Source organism: Mauremys mutica, chromosome 10, assembly GCF_020497125.1.
Source record: "Mauremys mutica isolate MM-2020 ecotype Southern chromosome 10, ASM2049712v1, whole genome shotgun sequence".
NCBI lineage: Eukaryota > Metazoa > Chordata > Testudines > Geoemydidae > Mauremys > Mauremys mutica.
The window spans coordinates 14206327-14226903 of record NC_059081.1 but is presented as its reverse complement, the minus strand read 5'-3'; the positions used below and the strand labels follow the sequence as shown (position 1 = coordinate 14226903).

Genomic DNA, 20577 nt, shown 5'->3' with positions numbered 1-20577 from the left:
TTGTGCAGTTTGCGGCAATCCTTGTAAAGAAAATACGGCGAGGAGGAAACTTGTGTGGCTGAATCACTGGCCCCGCATACTAAGGAGATGCTAGGCTGGGCTGAAGGAGAAAAACAAAGGCAAATGCCTTCTTCATGTCTGCACCTGCCTTAGGGCTCAATAAGAAAATAAGTTTACTGCTCTACAGGGAGAAACACTGGAGAGTGTCCAGTATCACCATATTGAACAACTGGTGACAGGATGATACAAATCTAGTGTATTTGGTGACACAAAATCCCCTAGCTCTCGTCACCACCGCCACTGTGTTCATGTAATTGTGGAGCATTTTATTACACAGAGGCATGTCAGATATTGCCATGGATTGATTTTTTCTTCCTCCCCTCGTAAACTATACAGTACATCATATTCACTGGGAGGGGGGGGGGAAATTCCCTGGATTTACTTCTCTCTGTTTAAATCATTTCACAAATATTTTGCTTTTCCCTGTCATTTCTGCTTCATTTTTATTTAAAAAAAGATGGCTTTGTTTTTGCTTGGATATGGTTTTGTAGAATAACGACATCTATTCTTTCCCCCATGCATCAAGCATCATTGATTGGCTAGAACATCATTGTCACTACTGGGTGTTCATCTTCACACTTGCCTTTGTCAGTTTCATCATCTGGCTCTCTCTGTGTGTCTTACATACACACATGTTTACATACACCACCAGACTCATACACAGGCAGACACAGTTTCTCTTTCAGCCTATCCTCTGGTTTCTCTCTCTCTCTCTCTCTCTCACACACACACACACACACACACACACACACACACACACACACACACACACACACACACACACACTTTCATTTTATCTTTGTTAGGCCTCAGTCTTGAGTGAAGAGGACTGAAGAGAGGCAAACTGCAGTGCTGCTACATGATCATTTTCACGATTGGGACATTAGAACGTGTCTGTACTAAGAATATGGGGCAGGGGAGAAGAATTCCCATTGGCTTTCCCTCATACACAAAATGTCCTCTCTTACCACAGCTTTATTCGTCCAACATTTTTCCCCTCGCTGTCTCACACTTTCATCTGTCTGGTATTTGTATGGGGCCCATTACCACAGTAGCTGAGTGCCTCACATTCTTTAATGTATTTATTCTCACAACACCCCTGTGAGGTAGGGAATTCTGACTACCCCCATTTTACAGATGGGGACCTGAGGCACAGAGGCCCGGCATGGGAGTGAGGCACCTAAATACTTTTGAAAATTTAGCCCTAAGTGACTTGGTAAAGATCACACAGAACATATGTGGCAGAGGAAGTATTGGAACCTGGTCCCTGAATTCCTAACCAGCGGACCACCCTTCTTGTCTCCTACATACACTTTTTCTCTCTTTCCACACTACCCCTCACTTGAAACATGTACCGATAGGCAGCTATTTTTAGCAACATCACACGCTTGTAAATTTTCTCTCTCAAACTGCTGCTTACTCAAGCAGCTGTATTTGGCTAGATAACTAGAAGCTATGTTCTGCCCTTGTCCTGAGCAGGGGTGTAAGGCCCGCCCAACAACCAACCTACACAGCTAAGTGAAATCTACCCAGATCATTGGTCTAATGCAAAGGAAAACTGTGCTGTGAACAAATGTAGGAGAAGAAGGCAGGGTAGATCCTTGGCTCTGTTCCCTTCACTGGCTAAAGTGAATGGCTAAATGAGAAGGGGGAAGTATGCTACACCCTTACAAGAGCCACAGTAACTTCCTATTCTCCAGGCCCATACCAGAGGAAGGGAAGAAATGTGCACAGGACCTGCTGGGGTGATGCATCTTACACACCACTCCTTGCTCGGGCTGGTGCCTAAGCTGAAACCTTCTGTATATGCATGAATTTCTGAGCCCCACAGTCACTGCTCTCTAGGAGTAGAACTCATTTTTCTTACTGTCCCGTTCCTTGTCTACATTCTCATACCACCAAGACAAAGTATTCTGACTTGTATACTTCCCCCATGAACTCATTCATGAATTTGCTGTGTGGTTATATCTCATCTCCTCCACTATGCTTTACATATCCTAACTGCCTAGAGACTTTACCTTGCGGCTCGATACTTTGCTTTGCATCAGCAGGTGGCTTTCATTAACAATAAGAATACAAAACATTACAGAATCTAATCCCCTCTCTTGCACAAACTATGGGAATGATCAGATCCAGACCTGAAATTGATGGCTTGGGACTAAGATATTTAACCAAACCCAAATCTCTGAACTAAAGCTGGTTGGAAAATGGTAAGCAATGTCTGAAAAAATATTGCCAACATTTTAAAAATGCATTGATTCACAGATTTTAAGGGACTCTTAGCCCACCTCCTTAAAAAAAAACAGCTGTAGCTATCTGACTATGCTCACATTGTAGGAAACTCATATTCAGACCATCCCCAGAATGATCCTGCTCTTATTTAAGGATAGAAGGATTTCTATTAACTTCAGTGGGCATTTTGATCAAGCCCTAAATCAATGGCAAATCTTCTATTAAGTTCAATAGTGCAGGATCAGCCCCTACCACAGGTTTGGAATAACAGAGTGAGCTGAAGTCCTTCAATAGGTTGAGCTAATAAACAGGGTCTGTGTCTGTTAACCTCATGCCTTATTTGTTCATTATGGTCTTGCCATCACAGGGTGATTGGCCCATTAAAGGGAGATGGGTCCAGCCCCACCTGTGACATACTGAACTCACATCTCCAGTTGGAGGAAATTAGTGAAATCACCTGAAGGGCAGGTCATGTGGCTGACTCAAGCCTTGGGGGGTGGGTAGAGAAGCCAGAAGCTTGTACAGACCAAGAGGGGGACTATAGGTAGGAAGCTACTACTGCTTGATAAGGCTAGGATGTGCTCTAAAGGAGCTTGGGAGGGGTTGAGGGCTAGGTAAAAAGGAATGTATGCTGCTTGAGATTGGGGATGGGTTGTGTTTGTATTGAGCTTGGTTATCCTGAAAGTAGACTTAAAAAAAAATTTAGTTATAGTGCTAAGTCACTGCAGCAACCAAACCAGGTTGGATGGGGGAAGATCCAACTGGAGTGAGGGGAAAGTGAGGCAGTAAGTAGCTAGCCTGACACCAAACTGGGTAGGTGGTGTGGCTTCAGGCTTCAACCACAGCGTTCTTTGCTTCCAAAGTCCTTTCCACACAGGTCCCTCAATCTATTGTAACATTGCTGAGACACAATCCTATAAAGGCTGACCTGTTGCTACCTGAAGAGAGTTTGAGTTAATTTTTGTGGCTCTATAGCCACGCTAACTGAAATAACTGATGGTTGTGTACTCTAGATAATTATACTGAGCCATGGTAGATGGCAGAAAACCTTTATTTTAAAGGTCTCTTAATTTGCCATCTCAACAGAGAAACAAAAGGGCTATAATAGTGTGAGTGATAGGGGGACAAACTGGCACAAATGCCCCCCATTCATCATTGCCTACTAAGGAGGCTGATGCAAAGGGACCGTAAGGCAAATGTAGCCCTTGAGGAAATCCCATGATGCTAGATGGGCACTGAAATAGTTTGTATGGGTGTGTGTGTGCTGAGAGTCATTTACCCAAACTGTAAAACCTGTATCTGATGGAAACCACTTCAAGCCAGGGGGTGCTGCAGCACCCTCAGCACCCCTAGTTCCAGCACCTATGGTGCTAGAGGTTCCCTCTGCCAAGTACACAGGTGGCTCCACCAGTCCCATGTTGCTTGCACAGGAGCAGGGGATGCTCAGGCTGGGCTGGGGGAGGACAGTGATGAACAAGGGATTTGATGCAGAGTAGATGCCTGTTCAGGCAGTAAGGAAGAGTGCCAATCTCTCTTGCACATCTGTGTGGGCAACCTGAGCCTTACTTTGGGGCAAGTAAGAAGCAGGCACTCTGCGTCCTCTTAGTCCCTGCAGAGTTGGTGGGCAGGGGAGCTTTGATTCCAGTCCCCCACTCCAATCTGCTGGGCAGTGTCACCGAGCTGGTACTGGGGAGGGGGCAGCTGATGTAATTTGCTACTGGGTATAGCCCGGTTGCCAAAAACTACATAGCCCTCAAGCAAAAACAGTGGTGCGGTGCAATATCCTGTGTAGGGGGTGTCAGGAGAGCTTGATTTTACAGCTTTGCTGCTGACTTACTGTGTGACCTAAGACAAGTCCCTTCACATTTCTGTGCCTTTGTTCCCCCTCTATCTGGTCTGTTTAGACTGTGTGCTATTCTGGGTGGGAGTTCTGTTACTATATGTGTGTACAGCACCTAGCACAATGGAGCCCTGACCTTGGTTGGGACCTCTAGGGGCTACTGTCATAAAAATATCTATTTAAAACAGCAGATCACCTAGTTCTCTTCAAATAATGATGTAAAATTCACCTCTTAGCAGCAAGTGAATCAGACTCTCTTACTGACATGTGCCACAGGGACCTGTCCTCAAGGATTGAGGAATATCATTCTTCCTACCTAAAAGAATAGATTTCCGTCTGCTCCATGCAGAGTGGATGGGGATAAGCTGTTCTTGCTGTGTCAATGTGGGGGCTGAAGAAAAGACCGATAATGTTGATCCATGATCATGGATTATGGCTAGCCTTAAAAGAGGAGGAGAAATCAAAATGTTCAGAAATGTTGAACTGGCTCTTCTGAGTCAGGCCAAAACCATGGGGTTTTAACAGATAAGTGCCAAGATATGAAAGAAAAAGACCTGAAAACAGTCTGAAACACTCCTAATTACCAACAGGCACTTCTTAAAAATACTAACTGCAGCTGCCTGAAAATACCTTACCAAAGAAAACCCTACAACTGAGATGACTGAAGAACATGTGAGAAATTAAAGAGACAGACCAAATCACAGCCCGAATTTGACAATCTCAAGATCTGTTGGAGGATCACTGGGCTCTGATACTCTACTTCCAACATGTAATGAGCCAAGGCAAATAGTGACAGCCCAGAAGTAAAAGCATATTGCATTGTACTCAGGCAGGATGTGAGCCAGGCACCTACATGCTGACAGATGTGCAGAGGTTTTAGTCATTGTATATGTCAGAGCTAGGTAGATAGTTCAGTGGGGAAGAGACTTTTGTAATGTATCTGTATGGTGCCTTGCACCCTGGCCTATAACTGGGGGTTCTAACTGCTACCACCATACAAATTAAGAATCTTGTACAGGTATATGGATCACATCCTGCCTAGGTGCAATGCAATGGATGTAAAATATAGCCTTAACCTGCTCTATAGTCCCCTACCTGCTTGTGCATATCCCACTGTCAGCATTGCTCTGCTTGTGTTAGAGGGACTCCAGCAACAAGAATGTGCCCCTAGATGCTTATGGATGTTATGCAGGGCAAGTTGGACACTCCCACCAACAGCTGGACTGTCCAACAACCTCCTTCCATATCTAGTTAGGGAAGTGTGTACTTACCTTCAGAAAAGCTACCAAATGCAGGGAGTGTGCCTGAGTTTCACTACACTGTTCCTGCGCCTCTACATGACAGAATAGCTGCCTGCTTTGATCAGGTGAACAAGAGACTTTGTGGTTTAATAATAATTCTGAATGTACAGAATTGTGCCTGTTTTATGGTCCCCGTTGAGACTACATGTTAGTAATGCTGATTCTCAAGGTAAATCCAGTTGCAGAGTGGATTTAATTCTTTAACTCTGATTTGTATTTAAAAAGGCATTTGCACAGGAAATTTGCTGATTATACACGGGGTGATATGTGCACACCTATGTATGTGATAGAAATGCAGGTAAATGAATTCAGTGATACCTTGTTTTGGTACTGCCTCATTGTACCATGTAGTTGTGCAGCATTGCTATAACCCAGACTGGGACTCTCCTCTGGTGACCACAGGAGCTTTGCCAGAGGGAGAAGATGCCCAGACAGCTCAGTTGGAAGCCCAATCAAAGCACCTTCAGCTACAAGTAGTCTTCATTCCATGCCCCTTCTCACCATGTGCAACATTGCTGGTGGTACCTGTTGTTTTAGCTGACAGGGGAAATAGCTCTTCAGTGTGGGGTAGGCTCGGATGAATGGTGGAGGGACTGGAACTAGGATACACCTACTTACTCAATGAGCCCATTTTGCAGCTGTGACAGTCGGTACCCCTATGTTCATCCCCTTACAAAACTATGATAAATTTTGTACAAAGTATGCCTTGTGAAGTATCATTTGAAAACTCATAATGTGCTGATCATTATTGTCCTGGTAAAATATGTGTGGCAACATTGTATGTAAAGTTATAAAATTCTACTATATGATATTACTAAGACATGCTCCAAATCTGAAGAGCAGTCACAAACCAGTTCCCCAGAGACAAAAGGCTAGCCAACACCTCAGCTGGATGTCAACAGAATCAAATGGACTATTTGGTTTTGGTTAAATGGCCATTCCCATTCACACAGACTGTCTCCTGAACCTCAGCTGTAGATGATTATCAGAGGAGACAATAAGAAGGGGGAACAGACACCCCATATTATTCCTTCCTTCCTCTTTAACCACAGCATCGACAGCACTTGAAGAACAAAGGAAGCAGCATTAGACTATGGAGGGATCCTGAGTGAAAGAATTCAGACAATAAGATTGCTAGAATGTGTGGTGAGAGAAACCTTTGCTTTTAATTCATTTAGGTTGTTAAGTTAAGCTTAGTTGTGTTTTATTTTTTTACTTTTATTTTTTGTAACCAATTCTTACTTTTATGCCTCATTACTTGTAGTCACTTAAAATCTATCTTTTGTAATTAATACATTTTTTTAATCTAAACCAGTGTGTTTGAATTGAAGTGTTTTGGAAACTGTAGTTTTGATAACAGGATCTGTGCATATCATTTTCTATTAATGAAGTGCCAGACTTCATATGAGCTTGTATTGTCCAGAAGCAAGCTGGGCAATACAATACATACATTTCTGGGGAAAGTCTGGGTCTGGGAATATGCTGGTGTTGCTCTGTAGTATAATTCTTAAATGGCTGGCTATAACACTCATGCAGTACACTTGGTGGTAACTTACATGCTGGAGGCTGTGTGAGAGCAGACCAGGAGTGGTAGCTCTTACAGCGAAGCAGTGTAAAAGGCAACTCAGGTTGGAGAACTGAAGGGACTCAGTGGTCCAGACTGTGCCCTAGGTAATGTCACAGAAGCACTTGCTTCTACACCTCCATATGTGTGGCAGCAGTGCTCTCAGCTGTTTCAGAGAGATTTCTACACAGTCCAGGATGTTATGTGCTTTAGCCTTGCTTTGTTTTCCAGATTTTATATTTTTTCCCTTGTGGCCTCACTACAGGGCAGAGTTAAGCTGGTTTGGGTATGTAACAGGATGGTCTGTCCACTTTAAGAGTGGTAAAGGATCTGTGGGCCAGCTAAGCCTGTTTCAAGGCCCAGTCAGATACATGGTTGCCTGCAGGATCTGGGGAATTGTAGTTCTGTGGGCATCAGGTGGTGGTCACATGACCAGTCACAGTATATAAGGCAAACCTATAACTTCCCTCAATCAGTGAAGACAGAGAGAGGGTAGAGATGACTCTTTAGAGTTCTCAGGCAGATGGCAGGAGTCTCCTGAAGTAACTTCAGGGCACAGGAGCCTGTTGGGGAACTAGTTCCAACTGGAAGGGGCAAAGGACTGCAGAGCCCTAGAGGGCAGGCGATAAGGAAGCTGAAGACTTTTGAGCTAAATGGTGGCTAAAGCATATTATAAACCAAAAGGTCTAATGAAGCCTGGGGAGGAAATCTGGAAGGTTTGTTTTGGATATTGTTTTCATTGCAATAAGCTGGACATAGAAGGGGAGCAGTATTGTGAAAACACCAGGTGTGGTTGTTTGCTTGATGTGAGGTGGAAGGTAAACTGAGGCAGGAGGTGGGCTGAATGCTGGATCAGATGCACCCTGATACAGAGTGCCATCACTGCATTTTTTACTTTAGCATGTTTAGATTTCTCTATAGAATAACCTTAACTCTGGGTTCCTTGGGTTTAAAATGCTTGGCTTTGAGAGAACTACAAATCTCTAATGTGTTTAACCATTACATTACTGATGTCCCTCAGCCTTAATGTAACTTTTTCCTCTGTTCTGTAGGATTTTTCTTTAAAAACTAAATCTCATATACTAATACTAAAGAAAAACCCAAAGTGAATGCTACTGTATCATATTTGTACTGATTTGATGGTATGTAGTATCAACCTAAAATCACTTAAAAAGCAAACAGACAAACTCCAGGGAAGATCTCATTGGTTAATCATAGCAGCACAAAGTAGCAATAGAGCCACCTGCAAGTTAAAATGTGATTACTGCTTTGCATCACCACAGCAGGACAAAGCAGGAGAGTGTACTAGTGGATTTGCAAATTCAAATAATGCAAATTTGCAAACAATGACTTGTTGGTTTAGAGAGAATCATAGGGACCTCAGGAGGTCATCTAGTCCAACCCCCTGCTCAAAGCAGGACCAATCCTCAACTAGAGGTGTTAGTGAGACCAGCCCTATGTAAGGGGAGAAGAGGAAGATCCCGGTACCTGAGTTGCAATGTGTCTGTGCTTAAAGGGTTCTCCCTGCACTCTGCCAAGGGTTCTACATCAATGTGCAGAGGCAACAGTGTCATCGGAAGCCTTTTAAGTACTGATGCCCAAGCGGGCATGGAACTTCTGAATAGGATGACTATATTTCCCAAAGAGAAAATGGGACACCCCCAGCTGCTCCCCATCCCCTCAGGAGGCTGCTGCCCAGTCCCTGGAACCCTGCTACCTCCCCTTATGCTGGAATGCTCCCAGCTCTAGCTCCTCCTTTGTGGGGGCCTGGCATGAATCATAGAATATCAGGGTTGGAAGGGACCTCAGGAGGTCATCTAGTCCAACCCCCTGCTCAAAGCAGGACCAGTCCCCAGACAGGTTTTTGCCCCAGATCCCTAAATGACCCCCTTAAGGATTGAACTCACAACCCTGGGTTTAACAGACCAAAGCTCAACCCACTGAGCTATCCCTCCCCCATCTCTGCTTGCCCCCCCCCCCATATTCCTCCACACTGCACCCTGCCTTTTTTGACAAAGGACAGTCAGCAAGAGCAAACAGGACAAATGCCTCCTTTTGAAGGGGGTGGGGGAGTCAGCACTGCCAGGATAAGGCTTAAAAAAGGGACTGTCCCGGTCAGAATGGGATGTATGGTCACCCTACTTCTGAAGAGTAATGAGAATGGGACTAAGTAATCCACCAGTGAACTCTTTACACTTGTCCAGTCTCCCTTACACCACTGAGTCATTACAGCCATAGAATTGTTGCATGCAAATTAACTCTAGAGAAGTGGTGGCAATTGATTGAACTACCTCTGTCATAGTTAGAGTTGGACAAATAACTGACTTTTTTGGTTCACTGGAAGTTGTGGAAAACTTGGGGTGGGGAGGGAGTGGAGGAGAGATTCTAGTTTGATCTGCACTGAATCAGATAATTTCAGTGAATTAAAAAAATCTATTTTGAGCCAAATAGAAGATGTCATCCGTCCCAAAATGTCTTGTTTTCAAGCACTGAAAAAGGGCTAGATTCTTAGCCAACCCTGGAGGAGCAGGTGGTACCACCATGCTTAATTTCTGCTCGGGGGTTAGCACACTCATTTAGAGGGGAATGAAGAGACACCTAGGTCTCCCCTATCCCAGGTGAGGGTCTTAACCCCTCAGCTAGAATTTACAAGGAGGGTGGTACTACCTCTTTCTGGCTGTATTGTGAATTTACTCCCAAAAAGCTTTTTTATATCAAATTAATGAATAAATAGTGTGACGCTGACCAAAAAATCATTGTTTTGATGAGCAAGCTACTTAACCAAAAAAATGCCTGGCCACCCCTACCCAAGTTGCTGAGACTGCCTGTGGCCTACGTCAAAAGATTGTATACAACACTCATTAATAATTTCTTCATATATATCCTATGTAAAAGACTTCAATGAATTTGAATGACATGGAAAGTTTGGAGTCTGAGAGGTCCACTATTAAGATCATATGAGACAAGGCAAAGGCTGACACCAATGCTACCTTTTGTTAAAGGATCCAGTGTGGGAGCCGCAAAGGTACCAAAACTCCAGAATTAGGTACCAACATCCCAGCTTTAGGCTCATTATGATCCACAAAACTTCCGCTTAACCCTGTATGTGCCTAAACTCATTTGGCACCCTAATTTTCAGGTATAAGTTCCCCTACGTTTCTGTCTCTGACTGAATGCACTGTTACCTGCCTGTGGGTGTCTGGATGCCTATCTCCTGCTTTAGCCCCAGAGTAAACCATGAACGGGGAAGATGGGTAAACAAATGCCTACTCCCATGTGGGGTGCTAGCCAGTAGGCATGTTCAGAGATTGCTGACTGGATCGGGTCCCATTCAAGAGGAGGAGGTGGTTGCACCCAACTGACAACTTTTAGCCCAGGGGTTAGAGTACTTGCCTGGGATGGAGGTTTAACTCCCACTTCTCCTGCCAGAGGGAGAAAAGAGATCTCCTACCTCTCAGGAGAGGGCACCAGTCACTGAGCTATGGGATATTCTGGTGTGGTGCAGTCTCTCCTGGTGAAGCTGTCCCAGTGTGGCTAAATAATGAAAGACTAACTGGAACAGGGAGACTAGACCCTGGTCTTCCACTGCCCAGGTAGGTGCCCTAACCGCTGGACTACACAGTCATTCTCATGCTCACTCGGTTCCAGTGACTATCCCACTGTAGATAAATACTAAAATAGTCATCGGGCGAGTGAGAGAGAGAGACTTTATAGTCCAATAGGTCAGGCATCCATGAGAGAGGTGGGAGACCCCCTGTTCAAATCTATTTTGCCCCTCAAGCAGGGGTGGGGGAGAAAAAAACTGAACCTGTACCTCAGGTGAGTGCTCTAATCGCTGGGCTAAATGTTACAAGGTGGGTGGCAGCACCTCCTCTAGCTATTTTGTGCAGCGTGAGGCAGGCGCAAGCAATGCCTAAGTTGCCTGACTCCAGGCAGTGGGTTCCCATTCATGGATTGCTAAGCAGGGCTAGGTACCTCTCTGCAGCCCAGAATGAGGTGCTTTTCTGTGTGAGAGAGGTGGGGCTTAGCACACCTCCCACCCCCGCCCTTGTTTGCCTCTCCCAGTGGCCAGTTCAAGTGGCTCCCTGCCTGGCTTGCATGGATCATGTTCTGAGGCACTTCTCTCTCCCTATTCATTGTGCAGGAGCCTGGGTGCCTAACTGAAGGTTTGTGGATCACAGTGGAGTTCCTGTGATTTTTTTTTTCTTTTTCTAAGTGCCATGATACTCAGGCCACGTCTATACTTACCCACCGGGTCGACGCGGCGAGTTCGACTTCTCGGAGTTCGAACTATCGCGTCTATAGTTCGAACTCCGGAAGCGCCGCGGTCGACTCCGGTACTCCACTGCGGCAGGAGGAGTTGCCGGAGTCGACCTTGGAGCCGCGGAGTTCGCTTCCGCGGCGTCTGGACGGTAAGTCATTCGAACTAGGGTCGTTCGAATTCAGCTACGTTATTCACGTAGCTGAATTCGCGTACCCTAGTTCGAACCAGGGGCTGTGTGTAGACCAGGGCTCAGTGTTGCAATGCTGAAGTCCATGTGCAATTTTTAACTCCTACCCTAATTGGTAATTTACAAGTAAATCCATTAAACTCATTTTATATTTGGCATAAATCCTGTAGTTTGGGGGAGGATCCACTTTCTTCCTCCCAGACAAAACAAAGAAGTTGAATCCCAGGCTGTAAGAGCAAAATGGAACAGAGCTGTACTTATTGACTCAGAGCCAGCACCCCCACTCTAATCAATTGCACTGCTTTGATCATGGCTAATAATACATAAGGACAAGGGTATAATTTTGTGTGACTCATGTCATAGGACAGGAGATGATAAAGCAGTCCTTGGAGTCACTTCTTTATTTCAGGGTGTAAGATAAACTAAGTCTATACCTGCTAACTTCTCACGACCACTATCAGCATAATCACGTGTTTTGATTTGGCCTGTGACCTGCTCTAAAGGACATTGATACTAGGACACGTAGTATCCAGGTCAAAGCATAGTTTACACAAGTGGTGATATAAAACACAGCTCACGTAGAACCCAGTCCTCTGTTACTTGTATCCTAAAAAGGTATTTACCAGTTAAGTCTGGTGGTGTCAATGTGTGGAGAAAATAAGCCATGTCAAGAGGTAGTGCTGTGGATCTGCCAAAATGAGTGCTTGGTACGTGCTGCACTGGGCCAAATTCAGGCCCTCTTTAATCACCCCGAAACTGTAAAAGCTCTCTGGCAGATTGGTTCTGCCCTGGCTAAATAAATCCCCAGGAAATGTGGGCCACAGGTTTTGGCAGCATCCATGCTAGCTGTGCTGACCAAACACTAATAAAATGCCTTCTTCCCATCTGCAGTTGGCAGATGTCCCAGAATGAGATGCAGCAAATGCACCCTCCCCTCCCAACCCACCTCCATGGTTACCCTTAGATATGTGTCTGTGCAAGAGGCAACTTGCTCTCCATTTAAAAATTAGCAATAACGAAGTATGTATGCTCTGATCCTGGACAGATGTGATTTTTGCTAACATCCTGAGACCTGCATACACTCCAAATTCCACTTACGGGTATGTGCTCAGCATCACCTAATCATAACCCCATGAGTCTCTTATGTACACAGTCCCCATGCCAAGAATTAGTGGACTTTGCTAGTTCATTTATATTGTGAAATCTAATTGTCTTGCATTGAATACAGCATATCTCCTGCATACATGATTCAGCTCAGGTTATCATGCTATACAGTGTAAATCAATGAAGTGAAATGTAACCATTGACAGCACTTACAATTTCCCCTATTACTATGAAATCCTCTTTCTTTAAATGGAAGGTGCTTTTATGACCCATTGAAGCATGGCTGACATAGGCAATAGCCACTATTGAAGACTAAATACTGCAAACATAACAGTTATAAAAGATACATGTGGTACCTATTTAAAGGGGGTAGAATGAAGACTTGATTAAATTGTTCATGCATATTTGTACCATTTTCCATGCTAGTTCAGAAACTGGATATTATCCTTGTCCCATATATAAGATCAGCACTAATGTGTGCTTATCCAACCTCCTTTCCCCATCCTATGCCATTCCTCTTGCTGACAGTGCAAAATACCACGCATACCACGCACTCCTCTACGGGTGTTTAAATTACACAGATGCGTATGTAATCATTATTTATACTAATACTTTTAAATTGGTAAATGTTCCAAATTGTGTTTTGTAAAAACAATTCAATTTCAGTAATATGGATACTTCCCAGAGCCTCTGCTGTTAATTATTTGCTGAGAGGTAGGGAGAGACAGCCATTTTTTTGTAAACCCTAAAAGGATCTGGATTAGCAAAGTGTAGAATAGTGAGGTTCTAAAGCATTTATTAGCTCCCCCATTGCAAGAAGTATAGATTTATTGAGGGGAATGGGCCAGCCTTTAGATTGGCTGGCTCATATCCACCTCAGTTGGCCCTCAAGGTTTCTGGAACCCATGCTTTGTTTAATCAAAAGAAATTATCACTATATAAGTCAACATTTCCCTCAAAAACCCTGAGTGTACCAGGTCAGGCACCAGTTATAGAACTATAGGAGCAATTTGATGGACCACCACTAGGTGGGTCACAGAGTTGCCTCATTATTAGCCTGGGAACACCTCAGCTTTGCAACCCTGACATTTGTAGAGGAAAGATCCAAATAGGGTGACCAGACAGCAAATGTGAAAAATCGTGATGGAGTGGAGGGTAATAAGAGCCTATATAAGAAAAAGACCCAAAAATGGGGACTCTTCCTATAAAATCAGGACATCTGGTCACCCTAGATCCAAACCAGACAGGTTTCCAATGATCTGTACCTATAGTTAACTACACAAAAAGAACTAAGCAAAAACAGTGCATATCACATGAAAAGAGAAAGTTAATATCAAATTGTCAAATCTAACCAGCTGGTTGATTAATTCATATCACGTAAACCACCAACTCCTTATAAGCTTTAAGTAATAATTTGGGAAGGCAACAGTCCTGTTATTCCACAAAAGTATGTCTCAATACCAATCAATATACAGTACTTAGGTTCCAGCCAAATATCTGATTTTAGAGAGGGTCATATCCTTCCCAAGTTAAAGCTAATGTTGAGCAATTAAAGTATCCTGGCCAATAGTTAGGTGACAGCCATTCACTTCTTTTTCCCCCTTCCTACATCCACCCCCAAATGTAGGATTACAATGAAAAAGTCTAATACAATTTATGACACCACTTGCTAAATTTAATAGTCAAATGATTAATTTAGGTGAAAATAACATGATTTCTTAGGATTAAGCATAACACTCCTAACACATGAAATATATGCATGTGTGATCTTTTAGACAGCAAGGTTTTACCTAATGGTGTTTAAGACATTTGAGGAATGCTTCTATAGAAGCGTTCTCAGATAAATTCTGTGAGTTCTTGACACACACACGCTCACTACCAGCCATCTGCTGGAGTTAAAAACAATTGCAAGAATGCTGAGGTAGATGCATGCCTCTACTAATAAAGATTGAAAAATGAAATGAAACTAAGGAGGTGGTTGTGACTCTTGTGGTTTCCTTTAGTTTCATGAAGGTGACACAGAGTTGAAAAGATTAGCTGGTTTTGTTTGCCCGATGTTTAATGTTGATAGACTTGCCGGCTGGTTAGAGGTTACTTGCCTGTAGAAATCTAATCTTAGATGGTACATGTTGCTGGACTCCTACCCCTTTAGTTGCCAGTTGAACCACAAGCTTCTTTGTCAGGCTTAGTGGCGTTGTATAGCCAGAGGCCGGCAGCTGTTGCAGGCAAATGAGCCAGAAATGAGCAAGCATCTTCCTTTCCTTCAGTTGGTGGCCTGAGTGGTTCCTCCCCCGTGGAACTCCTTGCAGGAGCTTCTTGGTGAAACTGAATGGGAAGCCCTTTTTCGAGGTCTAGTAGCACCTAACAAGGTCCAGTTAGGTCACCTTTAGGAAACAAGGAACTTCCCCATTCCATAACTTGGACCTCAGAAAGTCCACAGATCTAAAAACATACCCAGTCAGTCAATCAGCAGGTCTGTAGGTATCTTGAGACATTTGAGACTATGGGTCAATCCACTGGCATTACCTCAACCATTCTAAAACTCCCGACTCAAAAATAATTTTAAAAATTCAAAGCTAGCAAAAAGTGGGAACTGAAATAATAGGACTACACCAGTCGTGCATTCACTCCGCCATGCCCAGAAAGGGGCAGCTGCTTCTCTACAGACAGATGCTTCCTCTTAACCTTCTGGTACTTGGCAGCAAAACTGTGAACAGCCTTTTTTGATACACCCAATTTGGGAGAAAGATTAGACGTTAACTGAGTCAGAGTGAAAAGTCTTTCCCCCCCCCTCCAATCACAATTTTGGGGTTCAGTTTTTATGCTTGACACCATTCAGTTGGTGGAGAGTTAGTTAATTCTTGACAAAGTTTAAGACGCAGATTTGGCGACTGAGTGGCGATTATATATAATCAGTGCACAGAAGTCCTGTTTTTAGAGCCTGTCCCAGAAAACCTGCTGTTTTATCCAGTTCTCTTACAAACCCTGATTACCGGAAGGGGCTGCTGCCGCCTAGCTGAGGTGGTGAAATTGACAGGCGGTTGCTTGAGAGCTTGTGCATCTTAAGGACCCCTTCTGCTGGGTCTCTCACGTGTTACAAACCCAGCCCCTCTTGCCATCACTGCAAAAAAGCCACCTGTGAATCCCCATCTCTGTAGGTGGTCTTCAGCCAGTTATGAAAGTAAAAAAATTGCATGAGCCTTGGCACCCTTTTCATTACAAATTAAGCACTGAGGAAAACCCTTGGGACTCGTGAGCAAACAGTTTAGGGAATGCAGGCAGATAAGTGTTTTCTCCCACTGGCTCTTTTTTTTATGTTTAGAAGTCCCCATTTTTTATCCTGAAATGTGGGGCGGGGGGGAGAGAAGGAGGAGTGAACATACATTTGTCAGTCTCACCTGCCAAATCCTTTCATAGGAACGCCCTGGATTTCCAAGCAAACCTGTCCCCTGTACCTCACATGCCCCATCATTCAATAAATCTCACACTGAAAATCTAGTCCTCCTGGCCTAGTAGTCCTCCTAGACTGCAGTTTTGCTCATAGTAGAGGCAAAGAAAGTCATAACCTACCTTAGGTTAGGCCCTACCTAAGGCTAGGTCCTACACTACAAAGTTTTGTCTGTGTAGCTATGTTAGTCAGAGATGTGGGGGCGGGGGAAACCACACACGCACTCTACATAGCAATGCAGACACAGCTATGCTGACAGAAGAGTGTTTCTGTTGATATAGCTAATGTCATTTGGGGAGGTGATGTTACTATGCTGGCAGAAAAATCCCCTCTGTTGGCATATGCTGCATCTACACCGGTATAGCCTGCTAATATAGCTATATGGCTATAGCTATGCCTGCAAAGCTTTGTAGTAAACACACAGTCTTGGGCATTGGAAGTTTTTTGGTGGAATGAGTCATCAGAAAAACAAACATAACTGCAGCCAGCGAGGTTTTTCCCTCAAGGGCAAATATTGACAATGTGAATGTAAATAAACGAATAAAATTTTCTCCAATTAAATTTCTACCCACTCCTATGGCCTCCACATCTACTTTGTTAGTGAAGGTACGACTTTAGCATGGATAGGCAAACCCATTCTAGCTTTAATCTAGCCAGTACATCTCATCAGAGTAGTATAGTCATGGTGGCATGAATTTCATGGGGACTAGCAAGCCAAGTAAAAGCTTTAAGCACTAAAAATAATCCCATGTTTACCTCACTGATTTGCAGTGTGGACTGTGATGGTCTGCTTTAATAAATGCAAATGTTATATTCCAGAAATGCCCAAACAACTTGATTTTATTTTTCTAAAAAATTCGTCCTCTGCATGTGCTGTACAGTATATACTTCACTGTGACTGCAAGATTATGGTTGGCTGATGAGGAGGATATGTCTTAGGACAGAGTTTTCAATAGATCATAAGCTCATTGTATAAATGAAAACTGCAGTTTTTGATAAGTCTATTCCTCTTTCTTTGTGTTTCCAGGGGGGACAGCAAATGCCAACAAGCACATTCTGTCCTGGGGTTTGATCCAACGCCCCACTGAAATGAATAGAAAGATTCCCATTGACTGCCATGAACTTTGGATCCAGCCCTTACCTCCTGTTCAAACAGGTGACATGGCAGTGGACAAAGCATATGCACTAGCATTTAATATCACACTCCTCTTGTGTGGGAATTTGCAACTTTTGAACTGTCCCTGTTCTCTTGTTACTTGGAATTCAGGGACGGTTGAGTGAACTTGTATAGCTTTCGGATTGTTGGGGTTTTTGTTTTTATTTTTAATTAAAACTTTTTTATGGAAATTTTCACATATTTACAAATGACCAGTTCTAACAAATGCAGAATTTTCATGTAGTCAATATGAAATACTGGAATATACTTTGAAGCCTGAAGATTAGGATATCCTATTTAAGACATGTGTATGATCTTAGCCATGCCACAAAGCCTCTTTTGAAGATCGAGTCTATCCAAGTCAAATTTTCAATAATTATAAAAATACTGGGTCAGATTCACTGTGGTGTAACTCCATTGATGTCAGCGGAGTTAAACCACAGACAAATAAGGCTAAAAGTCCTTTATGGAAAAAGCATGAAATGAAAAAGGCCTCAGCAATTAAACTAACAGGCTTTTCAACACAAAAGGGAGAGAAACGAAGAGGTTTGTGTTTTGCCTAATCAGTTTTGCATCCTTAAATACACCCTGCGTGAAGAATTGAAATCTAGAAAGAGCCAAGTCTTCGCACTCCTAGCCAGATCCTCGCTAAAGCCCTGAATACGACGTGTCATGATGATTAATTGTGGGTAATGAGTGTTTTATGAACCTAAGAAAGAAACACATTTGTTTCTCTGGTACTGTAGTTGTAGACTCCTGTTTTGTTTTAAAGCTTTAGATATGCAAAGCCAAAGAGATGATGAAACCCCTCTCTCAGCTCTTTTGTTTATTTATGGAACAGCTACTATTAGAGGTGCAGGGTCAGATTCCACTCACACGAGTAGACCCGTTGGCCTCGGTAGCCCTGTGCGAGCAAGGAAGGATTTGACACAAAGTACTGTAATTTTCTATTTTTCCTTTCAGAAAAGATTAAAATGGCATCCTGACGTAGAAAAACTAAGGAAAATGGGTTCTGTGGTCATCTGCCATAGAAAATCAATGTGACTGACAGCAGGCTAGCATGCTACTCCATGTGAATAAGGGTGGCAGAATGAGACCCTCAATGAAATGGCCTGTTCGTTGTGACTTGCTAATTGTGGCCCTGATCCAGACCCCATTGCAGTCCAGTGGGATATAGGGAATATAGGGGTTTCCATTGACTTTGAGCTTCTGATCAGGCCCTAAGTGTCCAGTCCAGACACTCATTGAATAGATTCATAAAAGCTTAAGGAAAGCCTGGGGGCAGTAGCAGAGGTCCAGCACAGGTTGACTCTGCCTACCCATGAACATTGGTGTGGATTTCAGCTGTTCTCTATCGAGAGCAGAAACGGGGGCATGGCCAATGGTTCTGCAAGTGACCTGGATCCGTGTGGCCTCCTTTCAGTGCAGGACAGGAATAGGCGGCCTTATATTCTTCTCTGCAGCAGCCAGCACTGCAGGTCCTTGCAGACCCCTCTAGTGGGGTTAGGACTCCCCAGCTCCACAAGAGTTTCACTTGAATGCAGCCCTTAATTTGAGGCAATGCTCAGTCTTGGGTCTATTTTAATTCACCAGTGTGGTACAGTAGGCCAGATTCTGCAGAGGGATTAATATAGCTGGACCTTTACTCCTATGCAGAGTCCCACTGATATTAGTGGAACTCCATGAATTAGGGCCTAATTAGATAGTATAATTACACTAACATTTTAAAGGGGTTGGGGGAGAGGGAATAACTCTTCTCATTCAGACTTGGTCTATTGTTGTTCTTCAGTGTGCCAGAAGGTGGTGCAAAATCACTGCTCATCCCACCAATGAAGACAAAACTCATTCTCAGTTTTTCAAAGACTACTCTACAACTATCCAAGTATAGTGCCAACTGGGAAAAATATGAGCCTCAACCTTAATAGCTTTTTCTTATTATCCTATGCAATATGGTATGAATTTATGCCTGGGAATAAATAATGAGTGGTAAGAGAATTGAAGAGAATTTGGACAATTCTAAATGATATTTTAATGCGATAATAATAATTACAAAAGGGATTTCAAATGTGATTATGTTTATAGGACAAAAAAGTCTTTGTTTCATTGAATGCATAAAAAACACTGGGGATACACTAATTTACCTCTATGTATTTGTTTCCTCCTCTTTGTATGAATGCTTATTTCTTGTTTTAACTCTGTTTAAAAGATTTTCATAGCCAATATATTATTCCCATGTGGTATTTGAAATGGAAACAGTTATTTTATGGAAAAAATATTGTCAGATACATCTAAGTCAAAGGAGGCAATAGCTTTGAATGCTGAATATTCCTTTGTATTTAAAAATAAATAAATGGGAGAACATTGGCAACAATTAGTTTATAATTATTCAAATGTGCAAAAGAAATTAATTTGTCTTTACAAAAATAAATTATACAGCACTAATGTCTCAACAGCAACAAAAACAATTTTAGTGAACTAGTTTGTTTTGTTTTTTAAACTTTTTATAACCCCACAAAAGTGCTACCCAGAATTTTGTTTTAAATTGGGTCAAAAATTGGGCCTGAGTTCAAATTACACTGGTAAAATATTTAATAGCTCACATTTAAAAGCTCAGTGGAAAAAAGTTTATAAATGAGGAGGAGAAAGGTGTATAAATGAAACATTTATGAATGTTTATCTGTTTAGGAGTTTGTGGGTTCTAAATTAGTAATGATCGCTACCGTGGGATAGGTTAGAAACATCTGTCAGCCTGCCATTGATCAGTCGAAAGCCACTATTTTATAATAAATGTCACTCATTCTATATGGAACACAAAGGTTAAACTTATTTATGATTTATTTATGTATGCTGGCCCATATCTATTTCTTCTTTTTTCTGTTTAGTTTCTAGTTACAATAGAACTGTATAGCCTTCTGGGGTGAGATGACAGACCTATACAGTATAAAAAATATACATGTTTCCACATGCTTTTTGTAGCTCAAAATTATATTAGGTTTGGAAGAAAATAAGTAGGTTAGTGCAGAAAACATAGGTAGTATTAGCATGTTGTCAATTTCTTTGCTTTTTAAAATTTTTATTAAGTTCTTATGGACAATTTTTTCTCTGTTACAATATAAAAAAGGCTTTTATTTCAAGTTCTGCTTTGGAAAGTGGAAGAAATAATGGCAGATGGGCTAAATGCAAAAATTCTGTCACCTTAAAAGCTCACTGTCATGATGGACAGTATTTCAGATCCAAAATCTCTTAAAACAAGGGAGCAGATCCTCAGCTGCTGTAAATCGGTGTAGCTCCATTGAAGTCAATGGAGCTGCATTGATTTATGCCAGCTGAGGATCTGGCCCATTGTTTTGGCTTTTATTTGAAGTCGTGCAAGAGTTAAAGCAGTGACGCACCGCTGTAAAATTCTTTAAACAGCTCTAGC

General features: G+C 42.7%; 1 long non-coding RNA gene across 1 annotated transcript; it reads left to right on the top strand.

The window, feature by feature from the left end:
* The first annotated feature begins 2739 nt into the window (after positions 1-2739).
* LOC123378787 lies at positions 2740-19507 on the top strand. The gene is made up of 3 exons (XR_006582732.1): positions 2740-2836; positions 6486-6579; positions 17028-19507. It is a non-coding gene; the product is annotated as an uncharacterized LOC123378787 (long non-coding RNA).
* The last annotated feature ends 1070 nt before the right edge of the window (positions 19508-20577 follow it).